Source organism: Chelonoidis abingdonii, chromosome 1, assembly GCF_003597395.2.
Source record: "Chelonoidis abingdonii isolate Lonesome George chromosome 1, CheloAbing_2.0, whole genome shotgun sequence".
NCBI classification, from domain to species: Eukaryota; Metazoa; Chordata; order Testudines; family Testudinidae; genus Chelonoidis; species Chelonoidis abingdonii.
Window position 1 is genome coordinate 118,034,276 of NC_133769.1, and position 10,865 is coordinate 118,045,140.

Consider the following 10,865-nt stretch of genomic DNA (forward strand, 5'->3'; position numbering starts at 1 on the left):
TCTGAAAATGTAGGCCTGACTTATTTTACCTGGGTTCTCCTACAGGAGTTGATGTATCTTAATACTTAAGGCAACGCAGCAAGCTCTGCTTTAGGTGTTAATAATGTCACCAGCTCTGAACTTAGCTGCTAACATAAATAAAATGAAAAGACATTTTAAAATATTTGGAAGAAAATGTAGCTATAACTAAAGTCTACCCATATTTTCTGTTAGGGCCAAATTTTGTTTATGTGGTTGGAAAGTCTGTATAAGTCCCAGATAACTGGATAAACAGGCTCAATGCCAGAGTGATTGATTCTGGGAATGCTGGGATCCCAAGAGATCTATATCTGCCCTATGGGAGTGAGGTGCAGAGATGCTTAGGTATGGAGAGTTCCTGCACGAACCTTCCCTTCACCCTTTGCGATCTTGCTTGGGGGCCAAGTACAATCTCCGTGTATGTGCTCCCAGACACAAGGACCAAGAAATTCAAGTGCAAACAATGGTGCTAGAAATCTCAAACGGGATAGGGGAATGATGGAATGATGGCTTTGCAGTATACCTATCAGATGTGGGCAGACACAGAGGGAGTATGTGTTGCACATGTTAAGTGGAATAGAAGTTGATGATACTTTATGCACTTGTCCAGCCCTCCCAGACACATTGTACCTGCTTTAGGTAGAATGCCTCTGAAAGCTGTTGACTGGATGTGTGCAAGTACACACAGGCCCTAGAAACAGCAGTTTAAAGGCACAATGTCACCCACTGAAATCAAAATAACTTGTACAGTACATTGTTTAATTGGTCAGAGCAGATCTCTATGTACAGCTGACTGCTGCTGGGGTTTCCAGATCTCTGGAAAGTGAGGAGTTCGTGGAAGAACTGGTTGTAGGGGAAAACTTTGGTTCTAGTGATCATGAGCTAATTCAGTTTAAACTAAATGGAAGGATAAACAAAAATAGATCTGCAACTAGGGTTCTTAATTTCAAAAGGGCAAACTAAAAAAATTAGGAGAATTAGTTATAGAAATGGACTGTACTGAGGAACTCAAGAGTCTGAATGTGGAGGAGGCTTGGAATTACTTTGTCAAAGTTCCAGAAACTATCTGACGCCTGCATCCCAAGGAAGGGGAAAAAATCATAGGCAGGAGTTGTAGACCAAGCTGGATGATCAAGCATCTCAGACAGGTGATTAAGAGAAAGCGGAGAGCCTACAAGGAATGAAAGATGAGGAGGATCAGAAAGGTAACCTACCTCTTGGAGGTCAGAACATGTAGGGATAAAGTGAGACCTGCCAAAAGCTAAGCAGAGTTGGACCTTGCAAAGGGAATTAAAAAACCAATAGTAAAAGGTTCAATAGCCATATAAATAAGAAGAAAACAAGGAAAGAAGAAGTAGGACCCTTAAGTATTTCAGGATGGGGTGGAGATTAAAGATAATCTAGGCACAGCCCAAAACCTAAACAAATACTTTGCCTCAGTTTTTAATACGAGTAATGAAGAGCTTAGGGGTAGTGGCAGAATGGCTAATGGGAACAAGGATATGGAAGTGGAAGTTACCACAGCCAAGGTGGAAGTCAAAGTCAAACAGCTTAATGGGACTAAATTGGATGGCCTGGCTAATCTATATGCAAGAATATTGAAGGGACTGGCACATGAAATTGCAAGCCCAATAGCAAGGATTTTGAATGAATCTGTAAACTAAGGGATTTGACTGGAGAATTCTATGACTGGAGAATTGCTAATATAGTTCCTATTTACAAGAAGGGGGGGGGGGAAGTGACCCCAGGAAACTACAGGTCTGTTAGTTTGACCTCAGTGGTATACAAGATCTTGGAACAAATTTTGAAAGAGAAAGTAATTAAGGACATTGAGGTAAATGGTAGTTGGGATAAAATTACAAAAGATAGATTGTGCCAGACCAACCTGATCTCCTTTGAGAAGATAACTGACTTTTTAGCTAAAGGAAATACAGTACATCTAATCGATATGGATTTCAGTAAGGCTTTTGATATCATTCCACATGGGAAGTTAGTAGTTAAATTGGAAAAAATGTGGATTAATATGAGATTTAAAAGGTGGATAAAGAGGTGGTTAAAGGCAAGACTACAATGGGTAATACTGAAAGATGGACTGTCAGGCTGGAGGGATGTTACTAGTGGAGTCCCTCAGGGATCAGTCTTGGGATCAGTCTTATTTAACTTGTTTATTAATGACCTTGGAACAAAAAATATGAGTGTAGCAATAAAATTTGTGAATGACACAAAGTTGGGAGGTATTGCCAATATAGAGGAGGACCGGAATATCATTCAAGAAGATCTGGACTATCTTGAAAACTGGAGTAATAGAAATGGGATGAAATTTAATAGTCCAAAGTGCAAGGTCATGCACTTTGGGACTAACAACAAGAATTTTTGCTATAAGATGGGGACATGTCAGTTGGAAGAGGAGAAAGACCTGAGTGTATTGGTTGATCACAGGATGACTATGAGTTGCCAATGTGATGAGGCCGTGAAAAAGGCTAATGCAGTCTTAGGATGCATCAGGCGAGGTATTTCCAGTAGAAATGTTAGTACCATTATACAAGGCCCTGGTGAAACTTTATCTGGAATACTGCATGCAGTTCTGGTCTCCCATGTTTAAGAAAGATTAATTCAAACTGGAACAGGTGCAAAGAAGGGCTACTAGGATGATTCGAGGAATGGAAAACCTGTCTTATGAGAAGAGACTCAAAGAGCTTGGCTTGTTTAGTCTAGGGGAGTTATGATTGCTTTCTATAAATACATCAGAGGGATAAATACCAGGGAGGGAGAGGAGTTATTTAAGTTAAATGCCAGTGTTGACAAATATCAGGGGGTAGCAGTGTTAGTCTGTATCCACAAAAACAACAAGGAGTCTGGTGGCACCTTGTTTGGCACTACAGATTTATTTGGGCATAAGCTTTTGTGGGTAAAAAACCTCACTTCTTCAGATTCATCGTGTGAAAGTTACAGATGCACGCATTATATAATGACACAATGAAGAGAAGGGAGTTACCTCACAAGTGGAGAACCAGTGCTGACAGGGCCAATTTCATCAGGGTGGATGTAGTACACTCCTAATGGGCACTGGTTCTCCACTTGTGAGGTAACTGCCTTCTCTTCATGTGTCATTATATAATGCCTGCATCTGTAATTTTCATTCGATGCATCTGAAGAAGTGGTTTTTTTACCCACAAAAGCTTATGCCCAAATAAATCTGTTAATCTTTAAAGTGCCATCAAACTCTTTGTTGTTAACATTGACAAAAGAACAAATGGCTATAAACTGACCATCAATAAGTTTAGGCTTGAAATTAAACAAAAGTTTCTAACCATCAGAGGAGTGAAGTTCTGGAACAGCCTTCGAAGGGGAGCAGTGGGGGCAAAAATCCTAACTGGCTTCAAGACTGAGCTTGATAAGTTTATGGAGGGGATGGTAAGATGGGACTGCCTACAATGGCATGTAGCTGATCTGCGACTGCTATCAGAAAATATATCCAGTGGTTGGAGATGGGACACTAGATAGGGAGAGCTCTGAGTTACTACAGAGAATTCTTTCCCAGGTGTCTAGCTGCTGGGGCTTGCCCACATGCTCGGGGTTTAACTGATTGCCATATTTGTAAATAGGAAGAAATTTTCTCCCAGGTCAGATTGGCAGAGACCCTGCATGTTTTTCACATTCCTCTGCAGCATGGGGCCCAGGTCACTTGCAGGTTTAAACTAGTGTAAACGGTGGATTCTCTGTAATTTGAAGTCTTTGAATCATGATTTGAGGACTTCAGTAGTTCAGCCCGAGGATAGGGGTCTATTTCAGGAGTGGGTGAGTGAGGTTCTGTGGCCTTGCAATGTGCAGGAGGTCAGACTAGATGATCATGATGGTTCCTGCTGACCCTAAAGTGTATGAGTCTAAATACATGCAGTGTTTAACCTACACCTTAGCCCATGCAGCAATCTCTTTTTTATGTTATTTATTCACTGTTTGCCTGATGCTGCTGAAAACAGGCTTCCAATCCATTTCTTGATTGAGTATCATATAGGCACCACAGTAACTGTAAATAGCATTGTCAGATGTAGAAATCAGCAAACTTGCAGGGTCTAAATTATTTAGAGAATATATATCATCTGTAACTAAACGTTTGTCCCTGTGTTTCTTTGTGATGGGGATGTGCAAAATTTCCATATCAGAACAACTCAACCAATATTTATTATGCAGTTTTGTAGTTAGGATTGCAGGATTTTGTGGCATGGCTTTCTGTGAGGGAAAAGTAATTTCACAAAGTGGCCTTTCATCTATGATATGCCTCAGTTGAAAAAACAAGTTCTAATGTGCTTTTTGCTTCACAGAGGCTGGCCAGAAAAAGCTGCTGTTTTACTATGCATTCATGTGTGCACATGTACGCACAGGCACATGTCTTTCATTTTATATAATCTATTTTAATCTTGTGTTCTTGCATAAGTGGTATTCTGAGACCATTTAATAAAGTGAAGGCTATTTTTAACTTCTATTGGCAGCTGGTAATAAATTATATTTTGATTACTTATTAAATGAAGATTATTATCCATATTACAAAATCACTGATGAAAAAAGTACATGCAGATGAATATAATCCATTCACTAGTTTGTGGACCTAAGGTCTGCAAGATAGGATCAAACCAATAAAATGGACCACATCAATCCCTGGTCTCTGTTGAAATCAAAGGAGTTATACCAGAGATGTATTAGGTCGATGTCCCTGAGTGCTGTCTCCTGAATTTGTATATTTGATTTAGCTGGAAGATGTGAAAAAGTGCATGTAAGCAAGAAAGCTCTCTGTTAGTCTACATATGAGTATTTGTGCTTGGAGTTTGTACCAGCATGTACATGGAATACACTGTGTTCATGATGTGCAGTTCAACACACATTAGTGCATAGATCCTGTGGTGATAGGCACACTAGAAATGCTTAAGAGTGACAGATACTGTTTTAATGTAGCATGACATGAATAACTGGTACCAATGGCAAACATTAGTCAACTCATATGCCATTTGTATTATAAATGCCTATTTGATCCAGTGTGTTCTCTGGAAGACTGCATTTATTTCAGCAGAACTGTTTTATTTGAAAGCTGCTGCTAGTTATTCCCTCCAATATAAATCTATATCTATATCTATATTGGTTCTCTCATGTTTCTTCCACTACTTCCAGAGGCTTACTTGGGATGAATGCAAATTCTCTTCTTAGTAATAGGATCTTTAGGTTGCTTTAGCTGCCTTTCCCCTCTTGAATGTTCACAGCTGCTGTCGTGGGCCATAGTTCAAAGAAGGGAAAGGTGTTCTTCAGCTTGGAAGTAGAGAGCTGAGCCTCAGTCATCAACAGGATCCTCTCTCAAGAGGCCTGGAGATGCTTGTTGAAGTTGAGGGTTTTGGTTTTCTTTCTGTTGGCCAGGAAAATGAAGGTCCTTCAAAAGAAATTGGAGCTCATTATTTCCTAGGACAGGATAACCTAGAAAAATTCCTTCTCAGTGCAACTCAGTCTGGCAGATCACAGAATCATAGGACTGGAAGGGACCTCGAGAGGTCATCTAGTCCAGTCCCCTGCACTCATGGCAGGGCTAAGTATTATCTAGACCATCCCTGACAGGTGTTTATCTAACCTGCTCTTAAAAATCTCCAATGATGAAGATTACACAACATCCCTAGGCAAGTTATTCCAGTGCTTAACCACCCTGACAGGAAGTTTTTTTATAATGTCCAACCTAAACTGCCCTTGCTGCAATGTAAGCCCATTGCTTCTTGTTCTATCTTCAGAGGTTAAGGAGAACAATTTTTCTCTCTCTTCCTCGTAACAATCTTTTATGTACTTGAAAACTGTTATGTCCCCTCTCAGTCTTCTCTTCTCCAGACTAAACAAACCCAGTTTTTTCAATCTCTCCTCATAGGTCATGTTTTCTAGACCTATAATCATTTTTGTTGCTCGCCTCTGGACTTTCTCCAATTTGTCTAGTTTTTTCATGAAATGTGTCCAGTTCTGAGCACCACAATACTCCAATTGAGGCCTAATCAGCATGGAGTAGAGCGGAAGAATTACTTCTTGTGTGTTTCTTACAACACTCCTGCTAATACACACCAGAATGATGAGCTTTTTTGTTTTTTGTTTTTTTTTTGCAACAGTGTTAGATTGTTCACTCATATTTACCTTGTGATCCAGTATGACTCCCAGATCCCTTTCTGCAGTACTCCTTCCTAGGTACTCATTTCCCATTTTATATGTGTCCAACTGATTGTTTCTTCCTAAGTGGAATACTTTGCATTTCTCCTTATTGAATTTCATCCTATTTACTTCAGACCATTTCTCCAGTTTGTCCAGATCATTTTGAATTTTAATCTTATCCTCCAAACCACTTGGAACCCCTCCCATCTGCACACTTTATAAGTATGCTCTCTCTGTTATCGTCTAAATCATTGATGAAGATATTGAACAGAACCAGACCCAGAACTGCAGGACTCCACTCAATATGCCCTTCTAGCTTGACTGTGAACCACTGTTAACTACTCTCTGGGAATGGTTTCCCAGCCACTTATGTACCCACCTTATAGGAGCTCCATCTATGTTATATTTCCCTAGTTTGTTTATGAGATGGTCATGTGAGACATATCAAAAGCCTTTCTAAAGTCAAGGTATACCACATCTATCACTTCTCCCCTTTCCCTGTCATAGAAAGTGATTAGGTTGCTTTGACATGATTTGTTCTTGACATATCCATGCTGTCTGTTACTTATCACTTTATTTTCTAGTAGGTGTTTGCAAATTGATGCTTAATTATTTGCTCCATTATCTTTCTGGGTACTGCAGTTAAGTCAACCGGTCTGTAATTCCCCAGGTTGTCCTTATTTCCCTTTTTATAGATGGGCACTCTATTTTCTCTTTTCCTGTCCTCTGGAATCTCTCCCATCTTCCAGGATTTTTCGAAGACAATCGCTAATGGTTCAGATATCTCCTCAGTCAGTTCCTTGAGTATTCTAGGATGTATTTCATCAGGCCCTCATGACTTGAAGATATTTAACTTATCTAAGTAATTTTTAACTTGTTCTTTCCCTATTTCAACATATGATCTTACCTCATTTTCAGTGCATTCACTATGTTTGATGTCCAAACACTATTAAACTTTTTTGTGAAAACAGAAACAAAAAAGTCATTTAACACTTCTGCCATTTCCACATTTTCTGTTATTGTTTTCCTCCCCTCATTGAGTAACGGGCCTACCCTATCCTTGGTCTTCCTCTTGCTTCTAATGTATTTGTAGAATGATGCAGATTCCTATGTCTTTCCTGCTATCGCTATCAGACCATCAGTCTTTTCCTTCCACAGACTTGTCTTATGCTGTGGGAAGCGTCTCACTTAAAAAAAAAAAGATACCTAGCAGGTAGTTGCATTTAGCAGGCGTAATGTTCAGCAGGCTTATTGGGAAATGTACTTCCCCTCCTGCTGCTGCATAATTCTCAGACTCCCTTTCCCAGTTAAGGCTGGTGTTCCTTGTTCTCCTTCCTGAGTTATTGTTTGTTGTTTTTTAAAAAGGGTACTGGTATACTGAAGCCAGTTAGTGCATTGTCACAGCCGAGCCACAGAAAGGCAAATTACAAGCTAATTTGCTTTTCATGGGCCTATTGAGGCAGTGCTGATTCCCACCTTACTGGGCTTTTCAAACCAAGCTTTGATAAGATACTTATCTACTTGGTGAGAGAGAGGTGAGCAGGTAACCAGATTTTCAGAATGGAATTAGTCAAACTGGAGAAGCAGAGGAAGAAACGGCAGAGAGTGGGAAAATTCTTAATGGTGATTGATCATCATCATCCTGCCTATTGAAAGGAGTGAGAAGAGGAATCCAGCATCTGCACTATTGCAGACTTGAACCACAGAAAGTAAATTAGCCAGTCAGCGGGACTATAATACCTTTATTGTAACTACAGGATTATGCTCTTTGTAAATAATTAATCTGAATTCTGTTAATTCAAAAATATGCTTATAAAGAGAAATGTAATCTTTAAAGGCCATATCACCTGAAATAGTCAACAGAAACATCTAAGGTCTATTGTAGCTCTTTCCAACACTGTTCAGTTGTTTATGTTTTGAAGCTTAATTTTGAAATAGAATATGTTCACTGAGAGAGACTGTGAATGTAATGTCAGATATTCATGCTGTTTAAGTTCCTATATGTGCAGTAGCACTTCAATGATGCTAATCTCTGCTTACCTATTTAAAAGGGGATATCTGTGTCTAATAATTAGATACAAACAAAAAATCCTGCAAAAGAGACTTTTGTGGGTCAGACATAATTCCATAAAAGTAGCTTAAGTTATTGTGACTACATCTTAGAGAATATTTTATATGTTTGATCACTCCTTGTTCTGTGACCTCTCCCTCCTGCCCCCACTAGAAGAAGGTAAATTCTATAAATACAGAGAAATGATGCTGAAATAGCCTTATTAATTTATGATTCCCTGGTTTTGGTGAGTATATGTTTGACCACAAAGTTCTGCAATACCTCCATGCATATCCTCCAAATTCTTTCATGTGGCTGCAGAGTTGTCACCTTTGGGAAAGCATGGGGGTTAACTATCAAATCTTGCTCAGATTTTGGGGTATTTGCAGTGAGGCCAAGACAACTGCATTGAGGCACTGTGCATCTGCAACAGCATATCAGCCCCCCTTCTCCAATGGAGTAATAGTGTCATGGAGTCCTGCGTTCATGGTTGCCACAGGACTCCCCATGTGTGGATGGGTTCTGTGTAGAACAGACTACTTGTTTATCTTTTTTGTGAGTTGATATTCCAGGGCTTAAGGAACCTAGAGGAATTTTAGGAATGTTCTCTGGTTCTCCCTCTTTCCATATCTAGATACTTGGATCAAAGCCCTACAGGGGTCTAGGGTTTGAGAGGAAACATGGTACTGTGGACACAATAGATCCCAACACACATCTGGGAGGCAGGAAATCTATACACAAGGAATGTTTTATGCAGTGATACTAAGGGGAAGATCCCTCCCAAGGATCATTATAATGCTGATGGGTAATGTTGTTTTTGTTACGGTAGCACCTAGAAGCCCCTGTCATGGACCAGGACCTCACTGTGCTAGGTGCTGTACAAATACAGAACAAAAAGACAGTCCCTGCTCCAAAGAGCTTAGAATCTAAGTAGTGTTAGCAAAGTTATGAAAATTTACCATGAACAGTCAATATGTAATTTTCAAACTTAAAGATGTGACTCAGTTACGTACAGCCCATGCAGATCCCTCACCTGCACTGACTTATTTTTAATATTTTCATGGTTACAGCCTCTTTGGCTTCTTATCAGACTCTGTTCTTTCCATTAATGATGTGCAGCATAAAGAGGCTCTGTTGAAAAGAAAAAAAGCAAAGGAATCTACTCCCAACTAAAAAACAACTGGAATAAGATTTTGTGTATGTTTAATTAAAAAAAAAAAGTTTAGTCTCAGATTTGGCAGAGAACCATCTCAAATCATCTATTTTTAATATGTGATCTGGTGCTCAAAACCAATTTACAGTAAGAAGTTATTTGAATCTACTACCTAGGCTGGCAACTTGCATCCTGAGTTTCAGCCTGCGGTGATGTTTAAAGGAGCATGTGTGTAGTATAACTCTTGCTGTAGCAAAAACTAAATTTCAGGTTGCAGTTCAGATTGCATCTGAAGAAGTGAGGTTTTCTACCCATGAAAGCTTTATGCCCAAATAAATCTGTTAGTCTTTAAGGTGCCACCGGACTCCTTGTTGTTTTTATTAAAACCCCTTATTTTCACTTATGAATTTCCCAGAAATTTTCCTTTTGGGAGGAAACTTTTCAATGCTTTGTGTCAGCCCAAAGGCTAATTATAAGAATGTTTGAGCTCTCTTCAGTTATTTTTAAATAAACAAGGCGAGGGGAGGAAGGGAAGAGAGTGAGGGATCTACTTTACTTAGTTATTTATTTTAAATGTGAAGACTAGTTTGTATTCACTCCTCCAGTCCTTGGGCAAAACTCCCCAATGATATCAACTGAGACTTTAGTCTGAGTAAAGATTGCAGGATAAGGCCATGCTTTTGCATACAAATGAATCAAATTAGTTAAGTTTTAGATTTTGAACTTTGTAAGAAGCTAGTTTTCAATGTGCAGAATTGCTGAAGCGAAGTTTTTCCTGTAGCTACAGATTGAAGTTTAAAATCCATGGAATTGTGAGACAGTATAATTATAGAATTCTGTTGTTCCAGGGCATGGGCTTTTGCATATCTAGCAGAGTACTATAGTTTACAGAGCTGTAGGAAAAAAAACAATTAAACAATTCCATAGTGCTGCAGCCACATTTCGTTTTCTACATCAGTACAACATTAATGTTGCAAATAATAAAATGAAGTCAGGAAATGCAAAAATGACAGTTCTCATGTTAAAATTAACTTGGTCACATTGAATATACAGTATTCACCATTTAAATCATTAAATTGTTGGCATTGGTATGACACATACACCATGAATTACTTGCAAACAGCAATTGTAAAGATTTTAATGGTGATCACAATACATTATTTTGGGTGATTTTGCTGTAAGATGTGTAGTGTAATATATAGTGTGTGCAATGTGGTTAATTCACTCTGGTAGACCAATCTTAACATCTACATTTTGAATTCATTTTAAATTTACAACCTTGATTGACATTTAATAACTGATATAGCGCATGGGTGGGTTACTTGTGGGCAGGATAGCTTGTGGCTAAGTCAGCCCTGATTACAGGTTGAGCCCCACCTGAGGGGAATCAGGGGATTCCAATGTAAAAGGCAGAAGGCAATTTTAGCCAGAGGTGCGGGTGAGAGGGGAGCCCAGCCCAGCCCAGCCCAGCCTAGC

The 10,865-nt window shown here is 39.3% G+C and overlaps 1 protein-coding gene across 1 annotated transcript in view; it reads left to right on the top strand.

The window, feature by feature from the left end:
• The window catches only part of CACNA1C (calcium voltage-gated channel subunit alpha1 C), a 766,858-nt gene that overhangs the window by 113,844 nt on the left and 642,149 nt on the right, over window positions 1–10,865 (top strand). The window lies entirely within an intron of this gene.